Source organism: Camelus ferus, chromosome 12 (genome assembly GCF_009834535.1).
Source record: "Camelus ferus isolate YT-003-E chromosome 12, BCGSAC_Cfer_1.0, whole genome shotgun sequence".
In the NCBI taxonomy this organism is placed as follows: domain Eukaryota; kingdom Metazoa; phylum Chordata; class Mammalia; order Artiodactyla; family Camelidae; genus Camelus; species Camelus ferus.
The window spans coordinates 2,196,378-2,213,943 of record NC_045707.1 but is presented as its reverse complement, the minus strand read 5'-3'; the positions used below and the strand labels follow the sequence as shown (position 1 = coordinate 2,213,943).

Genomic DNA, 17,566 nt, shown 5'->3' with positions numbered 1-17,566 from the left:
CTGGACCAAGTCGATGACGAGGGTGGGGGACAGTGTTGGGAAACCTATCCAAAAGGAGTACCTTTTTGGCTGCCCTAGACACACAACGGGGATGGAGAAGGAGGAGCGATAATAAAAAGGAGAGAAGTGGAAAGCGAGAAAACTCCTCGAGAGCCCAAAGGGGATGTGGCTTAGATTGTGGGTTAAATCAGTTACACAAGGGTTGCGAGAAATACAAGGACTTGAGTAGTGTTGTGGGGACACTGGTGCTCAGGCTCTTTAACTTTGTGGAGCGTGCTGATGAGTCTGGCACTAGACACAGGACGTGCCCCTCCTGTAGTTTGCCAATTGTTGGGCAGCGACTAGCTATTTAATGTCCGGGGGATAAAAGAAAATTTATTGGGCTGTTAGAAGGCTGGATTCTGAGTTGTGAACTCAAGGATAAGCTGGTTGATTTGGTGAGGGAATGGGGATGTAGTGATGATGTCAGTTGACTTTGTAGTTTGAGGAAGAGTGTGAAACCGTCCTAGGTTTTAGAATTTGGTCTCTGTTCAGAAAATACTTGCTGTGAAATGGTGGGGCTTGCCTACCAGCAATTGTTTAGACTACTGCCTAATTCTCTTAGAATCGGAGAATGTTAGAGATACAAGGGACCAGAGACATCTTTTCCTGGGGTTCTTAGCCTGGATAGACTTGGAAGGTTCTTACGCAAAATAGTTTATGGGCATTCTTTGGTGGGAGAAATTCAGTAGTTTTCATCTTTTTTTTTTTTTTTTTTTTTTTGAGAGGGGAGTCAAGTCCCAAAATGTTTTAACTACCTCATCTTATAGATTGAGAATCAAAAGACCAGAGACTAGTGACTTGCCTAGGGCCACCTGATTAGCTGGTGGTGAAACTGGAACTAGAAGCCTAGTCTTCTAATTCCTATTCCTGTGCTCTCTCCATTACACCACTCTTGGAAATCTCTGCAGTGCTAAAAGACTTCCTGTGCTCTGCTCTCTGCTTTTCAAGGCTCTGCCTGACTTCCTGTGTTAGAGACGGAGCTGTATTTAAGCCTGGTATATTTGCTGTGTGCTTCTTGGTCTCCCTTGCAGAGGCCACTCTATTACTTGTGTTGACTTGGGTAAAGTGACCCTCTTGGTGTTTATTTTTGAATTCTTTTGTTTGCCTGCTTTTTGTTCTCCATTCGAGCTCTGTCAGGGAGAGGGATTGTGAGAAAAGCTCAGGGCCATGGAAAAAATACAGACGAATATGGGGAGACTTCAGGTGAGGTGGGTTAACTTTGGATGTTAAGGGGAGAAAACTGGCTGTGGGTGCTGGTGAGCATGTTCTGCTTGGTGTGTGCATATATCTATGTCTGTTTGTATTTGTTGTTTCTGTCAATCATGGTTAATAGTGAGACTCCCACTCCTTCCCTGTCCCTCTTCCTCCTGGGGCCCATTATTTGCTGATTTGCCTTCAAATTGACCAAGGATAGTAGTATTTGGAAATGGAGCAGTGTATGGGGACTTAGGAGTATGCAGAGGAAGGAGTGGATTAGGCCCTTTGGGTATGGATGGACAATTTGGAACTATCCCACAGAGAACCCTTTATTCACTCAGTGTACTTGTGGATCTTTATTTATTCACTTTATCCATTCTTATCGATGTAGTTTCAATACACCATGTCACACAGGTATTCAACTCATTATTGATTTAGCCCCCTGCCTTCAATTACCTGTATGGTTCTGGGAAAATCCCTTCTTTTGGGGCCCTGTTTCCTTAGTTGTAAAATACAGTGTTTGTACAGGATGATTTCTAAGTTACCTTCTTTAAATATGTCAAGTTCTCTCACCTTAAGGTATTTGGTGTTTACAGTCTAGGTGGGGAGTTAAAATGGGTGAAAAGTTTAAAAAAAAAAAAGCATGTGTGTATATTTATACACACGCACATACACACATATGTATATGGATTTTTTTGGTAAGTTCCAGAGGAACAGGAGTAGAGATACCAAAGGGTAGATGCATGACATAAGGCTTTGCAAAATGGAGAGCCAGAGTGTGCAGAGGATTTGTGCCACTGAGGCCAGGAGAAGGAGATGGTCATTCTTGCTGAAATGGTCAAGGAAGGCTTTATATGGAGGTTGAAATTTGAGGTATGATTCAGAGTAAAGGAAATATAATGTTAATGAAAAGATAAAATCTAAGCTTGGGTGACCACCATCTCTAGGACATTGCTATATCATTCTGATTATAGTGACAGAATATTGAGTATTCGTTTAGTGAATGTTTATTGAATAGCTGCTATATGCTAGGCCCTGTTTTAGAGCCTAGGAAGTATGGTAGTGAACAAAACAAAGACTCTGCTCTCATGGAACTAATATTCTAATCGAAATAGACAGACAATAAACAAATCAAGCATTATTAGGTGGTGGTAAGTGCTAAGAAAAAAAATAAAGCAGGGAAAGGGATACGGAGTGGTGAAGAAGATGGTTAGGTAAGGCCTCTCTGCTAAGTGACCTTTGAATGACATGAAGGAATGGGCCATACAGATATTTGAGGGAAGAGGGTTCAGGTAGAGCAAGTGTGGGTGCAGAGGTGATGAGAGAGAAGTGTACTTGTGTTTGAGAGCAAGGGACTGTGTGGCCGGGGAGAACGATCAGGGGCCAGGCAGTTTGAGGAAATGGTATTAGCAGTGTAGACATGCCTATAGGCCCATGTAAATTTGTATTTAAAAAATCTAGAGTAGCCTACTTTTTGGTATATGGGTTTGTCTTAAAACGCATTTTTTTTTTTTCCTTATATTGTAACACAAATGGAGCTTTTCTGAGGTCATAGCTCCTTCTCGGAAGCCTTCCCTGACAGCTTAGTCAGACCCCTCTCTTGTCTCCTGTTATATTGATGTTTAATTATGTATCATCTTGTATTGTCCCTGCATTGTTTTATTCTTGTTTCTCTAGTGATGCTGTAACCTTCTAGAAGACAGGAACTGTGTTTTCTTTGTGTTTATCTTTTGTAGTACCTCACAGTTTTGGGTACATAGTAAGTGCTTGCTTAATGCCTGTTAAGTTGACATTGAAATTTACCTTTTATGAATAATTAAGGGATAGGAAAAAAACCATGAAATTTAGGGGTGAGAGTACTTTGATGAAATTCCCCAATCTTTTGAGTGTCAAAGGATTAACCCTTCTTTACAGAAGTCATTTACTGGGGTTAATTTACCAAGACTACATACTAAATGGAGCTATAGCTCTAAGGTACAGATTCCAAAGCTGAACCCTGTTGAGTTACAGCCACTAAGCTTTTGGAGTAAATCATTACTTCCCAAAGTGGAGCACAGGGGAGGAGAGAGAGTCTGTGGTGCTTATGTTATAATCCTTAAGCTAAGAAGGAAACATAGAGGGAAGAGGAAGTTTCTCTCCTTTCAAGGCCAGCATCCAGGAGCTTTATGTGGATGGCGAAGGAGTCTGTACAGCCCTGGAAACAGTTTAGAAGCAGAGAACCCCGAACTGTAGAGTAGGAGAGAAAAAGAGACAAATTCAGCCTAAAAATTGAAAAGTGGTTTGAGAAATTAAGTTAGTTGTTAAAGAAGGTACTTGAAAATACTGTACACTAACCTGGTAGAAAGTTAAATGAATTACATATATAGATGTTAGAGGTACATTTCACTTTAAGCAAGCCTGATATATGTGAAAAACTTGGGCTTTATAAAAAGCACTGGTCAATGAAGTTTTTTGGTCAACTCTTCTAGTGAATATAAATAATTTGATGAGCAAAAATTCAATTTTTGTGCAACTTTCTAGGAACTTAGCTGCTTTATAAGGCAAGCTGCACCTTAGTTTTTATTTATAGCTTTCGGCAAAATTCTTTATGGTAGTGAAATGTTGGTATGTGATTATTACATGGCCAGCTTAACTGCTTCTGACCATAGAGTCATAAATCCAGGGTAGCTAAGTGAGTTCAGAAGTTGTTCATATTGGTTGATTCCAGTGGTGGAAAGACTTTCTTCCTGATCTTAGGGAAGGGGTACCTGGTAGCCTGTAAATTGCTATGTAGAAACTATATTTCTTGAAGTATTTTATCTTCCCATTTGCTAGTTTCTGGATTTCTTTCCTCCTAAGTAGCTGTCTCTTTGGACTCTGGTTTGGGTGTTTAATGCTGAAACTGAATGCGCTGCTGCCATTTGAATAGAATTCTAAAAATGATGTGTTGACCTTCCAAGTGATATTGTGAACAATATCTCTCTAAAATTATTGGATTTTTCAATTCTACATGTCTTAGTCTGCTCAGGCACCCTAACAAAATAACAGAGTGGGTGGCTTAACAGAAATTTGTTTCTTACAGTTCTGGAGGCTGGAAGGCTAAGATCAAGGTGCTAGCAGATTTGGTGTCTGGTAAGGGCTTTCTTCCTGGCTTGTAGACAGCTGCTGCTTTCTGTGTGTTCACAGGGCCTTTTCTTAGTGTATGCTAATGGGGAGAGAGAGAGATCTTTTCCCCTTTTTATAAGGGTACTTATCCCATCGTGAGGGTCCCACTCTCATGACCTGATCACCTCCCAAAGGCCCTATTTACAAATACCATCACATTGTGGGCTAGGACTTCAACATACTAATTTTGCGGTGGGGGAGGACAACACACATTCAGCCTGTCATGCTACCAGAGTGGTAAGTATTGTAGTTGGAGAAACTGAGGCACAGTCATGTAAAAATTACTAGGTTTTTTTTTTGTTTGTTTGTTTTTTTGAGCCTCACAAGGAAGCCTGTGGATGTAAAACTGGGAATATCTTTGAGAATGAGAAAGATCTGAGTTCAAAGTAGAATTATTCTTCAGGGTGACTCGAGATTAGCCTGAGTTGAATTTGTCTCCTAACTTCCTGTCCTATTTTCTAGACACCTTGTCATTCTTTTCTCTATCACGCTGACATGTGAACACAACAGAAGCTAACTAGAGATTTAACTTTCATTTTGATATAAAGCAGACTGGTGCAGACAGGCCCCAAGATTACAGGGCTAAGAAAGAAATTCACTGTACTACGTGGTGTAAACAAGAATGTTGCTAGTGAATCTCTGTTTTGACATCTCTCAGGCCATCAGTTTGATGTCAGGCTTCAATAATTTGTAGAAACAATAAAGATGGTCATTTTAGTGAGTGGACTTGTTTGAATTGCTTTGGATACACATTTGTAAAGCATAGTAAACATCTTTTTCTGTGACAAATGTGCACTTCCTTCAAAGACAGGAGGGAAGACCATGTGAGATGATGGAAAGGAAACGGCAGTAATTGGAGCGTGAGCAAACAGATGGAGTGAGGACAGCGAGTGCGTGTGGTGTTTTAGGTGGCCCCTAGGAGTATTGAGTTTCCTATTCTTCTCCCCTCCAGCCCCAGTGCAAGCAGGCAGTTTACATGGCTAAGGTTTCATTATCTAATCCATCATAGATCAGCTTGAATAAACCCATTGGCTGGCGCTGATCTAGTTAGGAGAGTAGCGCAAAGCTGCTTGAGCCAGGATTGGGGCAAATCGGATCAGAACTGCCATGTGAATCCTGGACATATTTCTGTAATTTGGGTGGTAAAGTAGTTTGGGAGAGAGTGCGAGAGCGAGCAGTCAGCCATGAGTGTTTTCAGATGTTGTCTTCAGGGCTCTGAGGGGAACTGTATGGAGGATTCGATAGATTTATCTGGAGGTTAGCCAGGTTGCTTTGATTGTTTGAGTCTGAATGTGTTTTGGTCACTAATGCCCAGAAGTGCATTTGGAGATTCCAGTTGTGATCACTCAGTTGTGACTTCTCTGAGTGATCCCTTAATCTGCGACTATACAATATGTGTCCCCTCTCAATTTTTATAAGGGAGATACTGTTATTATTACTATTATCATTACGAACCTTAATATACTGTTGTATATCCATACATACTTGATGTATGGTGTAGTGGAAGAAACACTATTTAGAATTTCTCATATTGGTGTTGGAATCCTGGCTCCTCCACTTACCAACCAACTGAATGACTTTTGGCAGTATATTTAACATCTGAGTTCCTGTTTACCCATCTGTGAACTGGGAGGATTACTGCCTACTCCAGTGAGCTTCTATAATGAGTAACTGAGATTCTTTAGAGTGCCCATCATGGAACCCAGCAGTAAATGGTTATTTCTTGCCTCCCTTATAACCTGCTATACTGCACTCAGTGAGTTCCTGCTTACCACGTGATCAGCATGGGGTGGTTGATGCGCTTCTGATTGACTAAGTGCTAGAGTTGGAAACTACCAGTGATGAGCAGTGTGTTAAGCCAGGAAATCTAATTTGACATCCGGGTGAAGGAGGTGAATGGACCTGGTCATGGTGGTGTCTCCAGTTAGAGGAAGAGGAGACATTCACTTTGCTAAGGACTAAAAGGACTACTGAAGTATCACAGCCCCTGCATCAGGCATGGGGACGTTACATGGAACCTGTGGGATTGGGAATGCGGTGACAGCTGTGCTGGCTGTTTTGGTGCTACATGGATGCAGGAGCTGTGAAAATGTTTGTGTTCCAAATTTTATAAGGCTTGTTGGTTAAATGTATTGCATCAAATAGATGGCACTTTTTGTTCTCATTTTAGTTTGCCAAAATTGAGCTGGGGTGCCTTTGTCTCTTGGTTTCTTTCTAGTCTCTCCAAACCTGTCTTTCTGACTGTTCTGACAAAGTCACCCATCTAAAAGAGCAAAAATCATTTAATAGCTTGTCTTTGACTTCTGGATAAAGTCCATCCTCTGGTTTGGCCTACCAGGTGCTTCTGGCCTGCCTTTCTAGCCTCATCTCTGTCTGCACTCCACCTCAAGTCCATAGTAAGGGACTTGTGGTTTCCTGAGCACTGTGCCACCTAGGCTCATTCAGAGCTCTGTGCTTTGTTTCTGCCCCTTCTACCTGAAATTCCCACCCCACATCTCTCATTTGTAAGGCTCAGTCTTCAAGAATAAGTTGGGATACTGATTCTTTCTGGATGCCTTTTGTGTCTCCTCCCATCCCTCCCATATTCCCGCTGCTTTCCAAAATACCACGTCCAGAGCTCTGTTTTCAGACTTTTTAGATTAACATTGTTCAGATGTCTGTCCCTCTACTCCCACCCAGCCTGTGAGATCAAGGGAACTTTCCTTTGGGGTCCATAGGATGGAGCACTGTGCTGGGGACTGAGTAGTCAAGAAACTCACTCTTGTTGAAGTGAACTTTGTCTTCCTCCTCCTCAGTTGGAGCCTGCAGATGGCTTTAATTGTTTTTCCAGATTTTCCCTGGGGGGGGGGGGTCTGGCCATTGGTCTGCTTTCCAGCTCCTGTGAAGACTGGATGTTGTGGGATTTGTGAATGGTACCCGATCTTTCCATTGATATCAAGGTTAAAGGTGAGAGAGAGGTCTTTGAAAACAGAAGCTGAGGTGGAATTTAGCTGCTGAATGTGTTGGGTGGGCATGGCAACCTGTTGTTTTGTTTCCTGTGCTCAGATATTAATTGAGAGCACGTGTGTGTAAAAAGCGCCTTTGTGATGGTGTGGCTGAGGAAACTAGAGGAACCACACGAGTAAGGGGCAATTAGAGCTAACCCGTTCCAGTTCACTGGAGCATTCTGTTGATCTACCTTTTACAGTGCTGCTGAGAGATTCTGGAGTGTTGCAGTTCATATATATTACCACCATTTGGGGCTAAGCCCTTTTGATAAACTGTGGACCTTAACCTTTCCCTTCTCAACCAGTGGATTTCATAAGCTATTATAGCTTGTTTTTGTGGGTGCAGGAGAAATACCTAACTGAGACACCTCGCAGAAAACATGCTATTTTTCAGATCATTGAATTGGATATGACTGAATGAGGAAGCTTGGTACAGTTTTTTTAGGTCTCAACTTTGGAGACAGATTTATGGAAGTATTTTATAGGAATCTTCTCTCTGGCCCTTGTTATCCCTGCCTCCTTTCCTTTCAGCTTTTGATTTGTGCTCCTGTATAATCCTTGTCCGTTCTCCAGCCTCCAGACCTCCTTGCCGGTTTAGTTGGGGCCTCTTTAAAGGCGAATGGGCATACTTTATAATGCCTCTGGCTTTTTGGATTCTAAATGAATAAAGTAGGTTCTAAAAAAGGGAATGGGAGAGAGAAAGCAACCCGTTATATCACTTCCTTCTGACGTGTTCTGCACATACGTGGCATCTAGAAACTTCAGCTGAGGATTCAAGGCACAGCATACATGATAAATACCACTTGTGAAATAGATGACAGTTTTGAATTGCCAAATGATAATGGTTGAGTAACTACATAAAAACCTATTTTCCCAAGGGTAGAAACAGCCTTTGAAGTTTAGACTTCCACATGGGTGTGTTCAACCATAATACTCAGGTTTTTTAAGTCCCCAGATAATACCCTGGTATGTGGGATTTTTTTCCCATGTAGAAAAATAGGTTCCTTGGTTTCACTTTTGCCGAGGAAAAGAGATTTTGCACTGAGTATTGGATATTTTGTTCCTGGCATGTGGTTACTGAGGAGGCATACTGTTTATTTTTCTTTTTGGTTGCATCGCTTTTTATTGGATTCTAATTGTAAATACCACAAACAAAGCATGATTTATTTTGAGGGGTGGGGAGGGGCAGCTGCGGGACCCTCTCGGCTCTGGGGTTTGAGGTAGGGGCAGGAGCTATGCTAGGAGAACCAGAGGAACTGCTGATGTGGTTTAGGGAAGCTGTAGGGTTTGAATGTGGACTGCTTAGTTGGAACACTTGGAACAGAGGCTCACAGGAAGTTCTTCCAATTGCTTTATTTTGAGCAGCTTTTTCCTCAGCAAATTGGCAGCTGCTTAGAGGAGGGGGGCGTTCATTACTGTCAGCCAAGATGATTTCCAGAGCAGACCTGTATGCATTTCATTTAGAGATTTATTTCAGGGGTATGTGACATGTCATGAGTCAAGAGGACTTTGGTTCCATTTTCCTGGAAGTTGGTGGGCTTCTCTGAGCCTGCTCTATTTATCTTGGACTGTTCGGCAAGCAGAAAAGCAGCTGCATAGTTAGCCGTTGTTGCGTGGAGCTTAGTTTCATAGGTCATCCTCTCTTGGGGATTTTTATACAGTCACATTTACAGTCGTAAGTTTTCTTTTCCTTCCCCCCCACCCTTTCTACAGTTCAGTGTTCCATAAAAATTCTGAGGAAGCTGGGTAATAATTTTGGGTAGAAGACAGGAATTGTTTAGCTCCCTCCCCTCCTTTCTTGCTCAGCCCTCCCCCACCCGCCATTCTTTTCAAAAGAATCTGTAAATGAGGTTGTTTATCCCCTCAGACTGGCTTGTCCTCTAATCAGTCTGAATATGGGGCTTTGACAGCTTTCACCTGGCATTTCTTAGTTTCTCAAGGATAGAGTAGTAGGATGGTGTGATTTGAGAGCAAGAACTGGCAAAATTGGAAGATGTTTTGTGGTGGCTCCCAACACCCACAAAGCTGAACTCATTGGTTTGCACCTCATACAGACTTCCAGGAACGCTGTCACTGTCAGCAGCTGGCACGATGGGCTTGAGGACTTTGTTGGAACTTCAGGAAGTCTCCACAATGGCCGCCTCTCACAGTGGGAGCTTTGGCAAAGCTTACAGAGTTGGTAGTGCTTGTTTTCAAAGTATGACTCTGGTCTTAAGCTGCACATCTCTGCGAGAGAGGCAGATTCAGCCTTGTTTAAAGAGTAATGCTCTACAGCGATCACTTACGTGGTCCATTTCCTACTTGTCTGTGTTTGCTATCCTCACATACAAATTTTACTGCGTATTTTGTATGTTGTATTCATACTTGAAGCTATAGTCTGACTGGTGACTTTTAGTAAGCTCATTTGGCTAAGCTTGGTAACATCCTGGACTTTGAAGCAATGCTGGTCATATTTAGAGTCTGTGTCGGGGCTTAGACGTTGATATTTCTGTTGGTGGCATTCTCCCCCAACCCAGCTGCTGCTCATTATGCATTAGTGACCCATCTTTTGTCCCCCTACTTTGTGCTTTAGGGTCTTTAGCTGCTTTTGTGATACTAAATAGATCTTTTTGCTGCAACATTTTGGCTTTGAGCTGCCAGTGTTTTACAGTGCTGTAGATCAATTGGTTAACTTTGGCATGTTGTGTCCACAGAGCAGAAGCCTTTCAGAGAGGTGCTTATCATGGACCAGTAGTGATTTTTGTCAGCTATATAAAAAATGCTGTGATAAATGGTACCTGTGTATCCGTGTATATGTGCAGTTTTCCTTTATGCTTACTTTGCACTTCTGTCTCCAGGAGTGGTTTGGTGTAAGTGTTCCCCTGTAGGCTTTGCTTTTTAATCCTGGGAGGCCTTCATATTTGGTTTTCTTGAGCTTGGTGTAGGGATCATTTACCCTTACTGAATTTTGGCTTCACTAGGGATTGTTTTCTACAGTGTTAATTTTAGCACATAGTAAATACTTATTTAGTTCAACAGTATCCCAAAATTTGAAGAAACCTAAAAAATTTGATTGGCCCAGCATCCTGTTTTAAGCAAGGGAATTATCTAATTCATGTTACTCCATGCTGTTTTCCATTGATTGCTCTTTGAAAAATGATAATAGGTGTCATTCTGCCACACACACACAGAAGTCAAATAACTTCAGAATAGACTTAAACAAAATTTGAACTATCCCATATTACTTTTCATGACCAGATGTTGTGACTCTAAATTTATAAAAGCATATTTAGTGAAGCGTCTTCCTCTCATCCCTGGTGCCCATCTGCCCTGTTCGTTTCTTGTGTTAGTCCTCCTCCTTTCTACACATTCTTTTGTACCTTTGCCTTTTTCATTTACTGTATCAGAGATTAATTTTTTTAATGTGACAGGATCTATTAATGTTTTCATTAATGATTTCTGTTTTGTGTGTGTGTCATACTTAGAATAATTTTTCCCACTCTAAGACTATAAAAAGCAGAATGGGCTTGCAGACAGCAGACCTGAGTTGGAGCCCTAGCTTTTCCACATCATCGCTATGTGATCTTGATTAAGTTAGTTAACTTTTCTAAGCCTCAGCTTCTTCCCTTATAAAATATGTTACACAGTTGATGTAAGAATTAAGAGAGAGAATGTATGTGATGTGTTTAGTTCAGAGCCTTACACACAGTAGGTGTTCAGTATACAATAGCTGTTGTTATTGTAATTACCAAGCCCTGTTTTCTTGTACCCCAATGCTTTTTGACTTTCTTAAAGGCAGGAACAGTCTCTTAATCTTTGTATCCATGGCTCTTCCATCAGTGCCATGGATATATTATAATAATAATTCAGTAAATGTTTACTGAAAAAATAAATCAACCTTTATACAATCTATTTTAAAAATCTCCCTAATAATTTTTGTTGCCTTTTGTGTAATCACCATGTCTGGATTGAAAGCATGGTGACTAAAACTGTATGTAATACTTAATAATTAAATATATATTATGTTTTATATCCTATGAAGTGCTTTGGTACAAGTCCTTACTTATTCCCTACAGCAAAAGATAGGTGATTCTTCTTCCCATTCTTCAGGTGGTGAAAATATACGTCTCTAAGCCTCATGATGAGGAAGTGATAAAACTGATGCTTGTACCCAGGTCTTAGGGCTTTTTATCTAGTGACTTTTTCTTTGGGCTTCATGGCCCTCGGGCCGAAGGGTATGATTGATAAGGAATAAAGTGAATATGTCCTTCCTTGTCTTCGCATGCCATGTGTTCAGTACTGAAAATATTTTACCCATTACCTGACAGTGGATTCATGTAGAACTTGAACTCAATACTGAACTCCAGTTTCTTTCTTCAATAATTTAGGTCTGGCCAGTGTTTGGAATTGAAATTTTGCTAAAATTTATTGTGTACTTGTATGTGCCAAGCATTGTATTAGAGACTTAATGTGTTTATCTCACTTTCCTTAGTTATGTTCGTGGGAAGTTAAATGGGATACTTGGTTGCTGTATGTATGCTGGTTTGTTATTGTTGTTTTTTGCCTTAAAGTTATCAGTCTCTAATTTTGTTATTGATCAAGTAATGGATCAACAACTGATAAGTTAGTGGATTGGTAATGGTGGGTGGTATGAACTCATGAGAGCTGAAGGAATCTAGAAGTTATCTGGACCAAGTTATTTCAGGCTCAGAGAGATTATGTGAGAGCAAGCAGTAAGCTCAAACTTTCAGCTTTAATACTAAGTAGGCTGTTTCATTTCTTACTCTTTTTTACGTTTTGGGTGTGATTTCTCTGAGGGTTTCTAATATGAGTTTTTTTTCACTGTTTACTTTAATTTTTTAAACATACAATATATTCACATGGTAAATGATTCAAACTATGCAAAAGTTTGAAGAGTAAAAAATCTGTGCCTTTTCCCAGCTACTTAATTTCTCTCCTCCAGGATGGTTAGTTATTTGGATATCCATCGGGAGATAGTACTTACATATTTTTTCAACCTCCTTTAAAAAACCCAAATGGCAGTATTAATATTCATACTTTTCTATACTTTGCTTTTTTCTGTAATATTTGGAAATCGTATTATATCATCTTGTAGTTTTTTTTCCCCTTTATTTGTTAGATTTCTGGAATTAATATCATTCTGGTCTACTGAGATAATTACATCTAAATGTCTCTGGTAAGGATGACTCTGATTAGTACAGAAACTTATAAGTATGAGTCTTTGTTTTTTGGAATCACAGAATTAGAGACCTGATCTGTATTTCTCTTCTTTCATGTGAATACCCATAAATCCCTGACTGATGATACCTTTTAAAGATGCTTAAGTAAAAGGTAGGCATCCTCAGCTCTCTACCTGCCCTGGTCAGCTGCTCCTGGTCCTGTCTTTTTATAGTAGTAGGACCCATATTGGGTCAGATATTCCATTTGTCATTGAGTTAGTACTCAGGATCTGCCTTAAGTCACTGCACGTAGAATCTAACTGCAGTGTGATTTTATTCAGTATAGCGTCTCCAATACCAGACATACCCAAAATGCCCAGATTTATCCTGATTAAATACTATTATTGTGAGGAGGCTGTTCAGTGAACCAACTTTGGTGTTGAATTGTGAGGAAGAAAGGTTTAGTTCCTAACAGGTGTTTGCAGATCAGCAGCCATAATTGCTGTTGGTTTTACTTCACTTCTGTATTTGTGGGAAGACTGGGATTGAGTGAATGCTCTTCAGCCCTGGAATATGGCCACTCTGTGCCTGAGACTTGATGGGAGGTAGATAGTTGTGATTCAACAAACGGGGAATGTTTTTCTTTTGTTACTGGACACAAGTGGATTCTGATTCAGACATAGAATTAAGGATTTCAAGCTTAGGCTTTGATTCTGGTTCAGTTAACCTTTACAAACTTTGTGTTTAAAGATGTGAACTAAAACAGTGTTTTTCAGAGCGGGCTTCTGTAATGGACCTTTGTCTCAACAAGAATATTCTAGAGGATGTAGCATTCCCACTGTTCAGAGAATGAGGCCAGTGGAGATGTGTCTTGCTCTCTAGATGAATGCTGACCTCTATCAGATTGGTGATGCTAATCTCACCATACAGTCCTTATGGTCCTAAGGCTTTGCAGTGAGTGAATTAGGCCTACTCGGTCTCTGTGGCCCCAAGCAGTGGGTGGAAGCTGGCAGGGCACCAGATGCTGTGTTGATTCCTTTATTGCTTCTTCCTTCATGCCTAGTGTAAGGTTTCCAGCATTTGTGCAACCTGATAGCAGAAAGCGCCTGTCTTAGCAGTCGAGAGATGGGTTGGGAGGTGGCTCAAGTTACTCCATGTTCCTGATAAGAGCCACCGATCCAGGTGACTGCTGGAGGGTGAGAGCTGTACTGCCAGTGCCCTACCCACCAGGAATGGTAATGTGGGTCTCTGTAGTGTTTCAGGACTCCAAGAATATACCCAAGGCAGTTTGAGAGGTCTGGCCAGCATCTCTAGGGAAGCAGCACAATTTGAGAAGCACCTCTTGCCTTGGAAGAGATGGGTATTAGGAAATGGAGGCACACAGGGGTGGAAGAAGCACCAGCATTGAAAATACAAAGTGCAAACCTGAGGAACAGAAGTGATATTTTATTATTCCACCTCCTTACCTTAACCCAGTTGAAGATTTATTGAGTGAGGTAGTGCTAGGCACAATGACGACTAAGACTTGAGTTTGCAGTGGGGACGTGCATGTATACACAGATAATTTTAAAACAATGTGGTAATTGCTCTGATAGGTTTACACTGAGCAAATGTCAAAGCCTTGTGCTCTGTGTACATCTCTATCAGAACAGTTGTCACACTGTTATTAAAATATTGGGGTAAGAGGAGCCATTCTGGTATCAGACTGCCTGGATTCAAATTCTCTCTGTACCTACTCAGCTATGTCCTTTGGGCAAATCACTTATATCCTCTGTGCTTCAGTTTTTCATTTGTAAAATGGGGAAAATAATAGTTTCTACCTCACAAGGTTGTTGTGAGTATTAAATGAGTTAATACTGTAAATATAATACACTTGGAATAGTGCCTGGCCTATGGTAAGCACTATGTAAGTGTTGTCTGTTTGTCAGGGTGGTTGTTACAGCACTAAGCAGGGGCACAGAGACCGCGGCAAACACATGACCAGTGGTCACGCAGGGGTATTGACCGAGAGATTTTTAGCATTACCTATGCCAGATGCTGCACAGAAGTAAATGAATGAACTGTTAACCGACTACGAGATTGTGTACAATACATAATGAGAGTCAATTATTTGGAAAATTGTGTAAAAAGAATATTGATGTGAGAGGTTTTGGCATCCCTTGGCAGTTTCAGAGAAGAGGTCTTGCTGTTAGCTTTGGATGCCCTTCAGCTTTCTTCACATTTTGAAGTTAGGCTATATACCTTTAAGGTAGGACAATACTTAACTATTTCAGACAGGAATCTTTCCTGCTTTTTAAAAACTTCTAGGAGAGACCATTTTAGATCAACATTCATCCATCCATCCTTTCTTCCCTCTCTTCCTCCCTCTCTGAAAGGGAAAAACTGCCAATATTTAAATCATTTTTGTTGTTTTATGTGTTAAAAGTACACGTCTCCTGTTGCGCAAAAGCCCTTACCCTTTTGCTCAGTCATTTATTCATTCAGCAACATTTGAATGCTTATGAGATGCTAGACCCCAGGATTATGGAGTTAAAGGAAGTTCTTATGGAACCTGTGACGCTTATTGGGGGAGGTTTCTGGAACAACTATACATAAGAATAAAAATTTGATAACAAATTTTTATATTGATAAGGGTGTAGGTAGAGAAGTAGGTGCTCATGTTGCTAGTGGGGTGAAAAGTTTCATAACCTCCATGAAGAGCTACTTAGGAATATCTACTAAAATGTGAAATGCGTATATTCTCTGACCCAGCAGTTCCATCTCAGGGAATTTATCCTACAGTTACTCTTGCATCTGTGTGTAAGAATATACATCATAGCATTATTTGAAATAGAAAAATGTTGAAAAAATCAAAATGCTCTTTGACAAGACATCTGTGAACTAATGCAAGGTATACTCATAAAATGGAATATCATGCAGCCATTAAAAAGAACTGGACAGCTCTATATGAACACACTTAGAAAATACTAAAATACATCAGGTGTAAAAAGTCAAGGTTCTGAAAAGTGTATAGTTTGTTACTATTTGTGTAATGACAGAAAGTATATATCCACGTACACATAGACTCTTTGCCAGGAAATGCAAGATTCTGGTAACATCAGTTACCTCTTGGGTAGGGATTGAGTGACAGAGGAATAGGGATATAGGTGAGGTTAATTTTCATTGTGTACCTTTTATGCCTTTTGAATTTTATATTACATGCATGTATTGTTTTAAAAATTAAACCATTAACTAAAATCATGTAGGAATATATACAGTAGCTAGTTTTACTTTTGATCCTTGAAGTTGCTCATTTTCATAGAAAAATGAGTTAAGTTATGTGTTAGAGCAAAAGTGTGCCAATTCTGCTACCATAAGCAAAGAAAAAATAGTACTGATGGTGGCACATTGTCATTTTAATTTTGTCTGTCACATTGTTTATTGGTATATAGGATGTTTCCAATGCTTATATTTATTATTAACTATGTCTTATATTTATTATTAACTGTCTTATTCAGTAATGATAAAACCTTTGATTATAACAAAAATGCTGATATGAAGCGGTGGTTAAGTGTAGAGATGAATAAAAATGGAGGTGGTGTTAGGAAATGACACATGTTGAATATGTGTGGGGGATGATTAATTCAACAACAGATGATATAAAGGGTCAAGTGAAAATCATAAAGTGAGTTGAGGAGAAACAAAACAAGCCAGAACCACCACTGTAAGCCTCTGTAGTTTTCTTAAGAAAGGTTCCCTCACTAGATGTGCACCCATGGGTTCCTTGGACTTTTTCATTTGGAATTTTATGAACTAAGGGACTTAGAAGCAGCTTTTCATTCCAGACCTAACCTGATGGTAAATAAAGAAGCTTCTGTACCCTGATGGGAGTGAGTACAGGGTTTCTATGGCAGCATAATAGAGGGATTCTTATCCGGCCGAGGTGGGGTGGGCTCAGGGAGAGCATTCTGCAGGAGCCATTAGTGAGTACTGAGTGCGTGAGCAGGGCTTAGGAGGCAGAGAAGAGGGAGGCGCAGGCCATTCCGGGCAGAAGAAGCAGAAAGTACAAGAAAGGGTAAGGTGTGAGAGGGACTGCAGTGGGTCTGTGGGGTTGGAACGGAGGGCAGGAGGGCAGGGATTGTCCCAAAGTGTCCCTGGTAGTTCGTTCATCCATAGACAGCCCTGCACCATTGTTGGTGAAGCTGCCTGGATGGTGGTGATTGAATTATCCCACCACTCTAGCAGCAGAACCCCATAGTGGTAGGGGGAGTAGTGACACTGTCTTTGTTCATCCAAAAGGAAAAAGAAAAAGAAAAAGAGTAAGAGAGAACAAAGAAAACCTGTATTTGATTATGCTGTGTATATGTAGATGTGCCTTCTAGCAGAATTACTTTTTTTTTTTCAGCTGTCTTCATCCTAGAAGAAGCTTTCTCTCAATTTGGAATCACAGTTTGAGTGCTGCAGGGAAACAACTTGAACCTTATGTTGCATTTCATTATATTTAAATTTATGTGAAGCACTTTCTACCACGCAGGCATGCATTTTGCTCTTCATAGCATGGAATGCTGTAACAAAATGTTTCGTCCATCAGAGGCTTTCAGAACATTTTATGAATGTTTAAGTGCTTAATCTCCACAATATGCAGGGTAGGTGGCAGGTAGTCAAGTGATAGTTTTTCACATATCTTGTATATTAGCACATTTTGGTTGTTCATGCCTCTTAAGGAGAAAGTTTCTCCTTTGAAGCTGAAATGTCCTATGCTTTGAATCCACTCAAAGACAAATTATTCTGGAAAGCTTGAACCAAACCTGGTCAGATGCTTCTGAGTTATGAGAGAGGGATTGAAATAAACTTTTTCAGCTAAAAATAATTTTGCTCGCAAGTTACCAAAAATGGCCGACTAGAAATTCTTTTAAGATACTTGTCTAAGCTACCATAAGCTGAAGGTCAAGAAAAAAGTTTAGAACACATCTTGAGAAATGATTGGCTCTATTTCGCCAAAGCTTTTGCCAGGCTTCTTATTCCACAGTTGCCTCAGGAGACAAAAGCTGGTGGAAA

The 17,566-nt window shown here is 40.4% G+C and overlaps 1 protein-coding gene across 14 annotated transcripts in view; it reads left to right on the top strand.

Annotated features, from left to right (window-relative positions):
* The window catches only part of RBFOX2 (RNA binding fox-1 homolog 2), a 239,570-nt gene that overhangs the window by 1,196 nt on the left and 220,808 nt on the right, over positions 1-17,566 (top strand). The gene's annotated exons all lie outside the window — the stretch shown is intronic.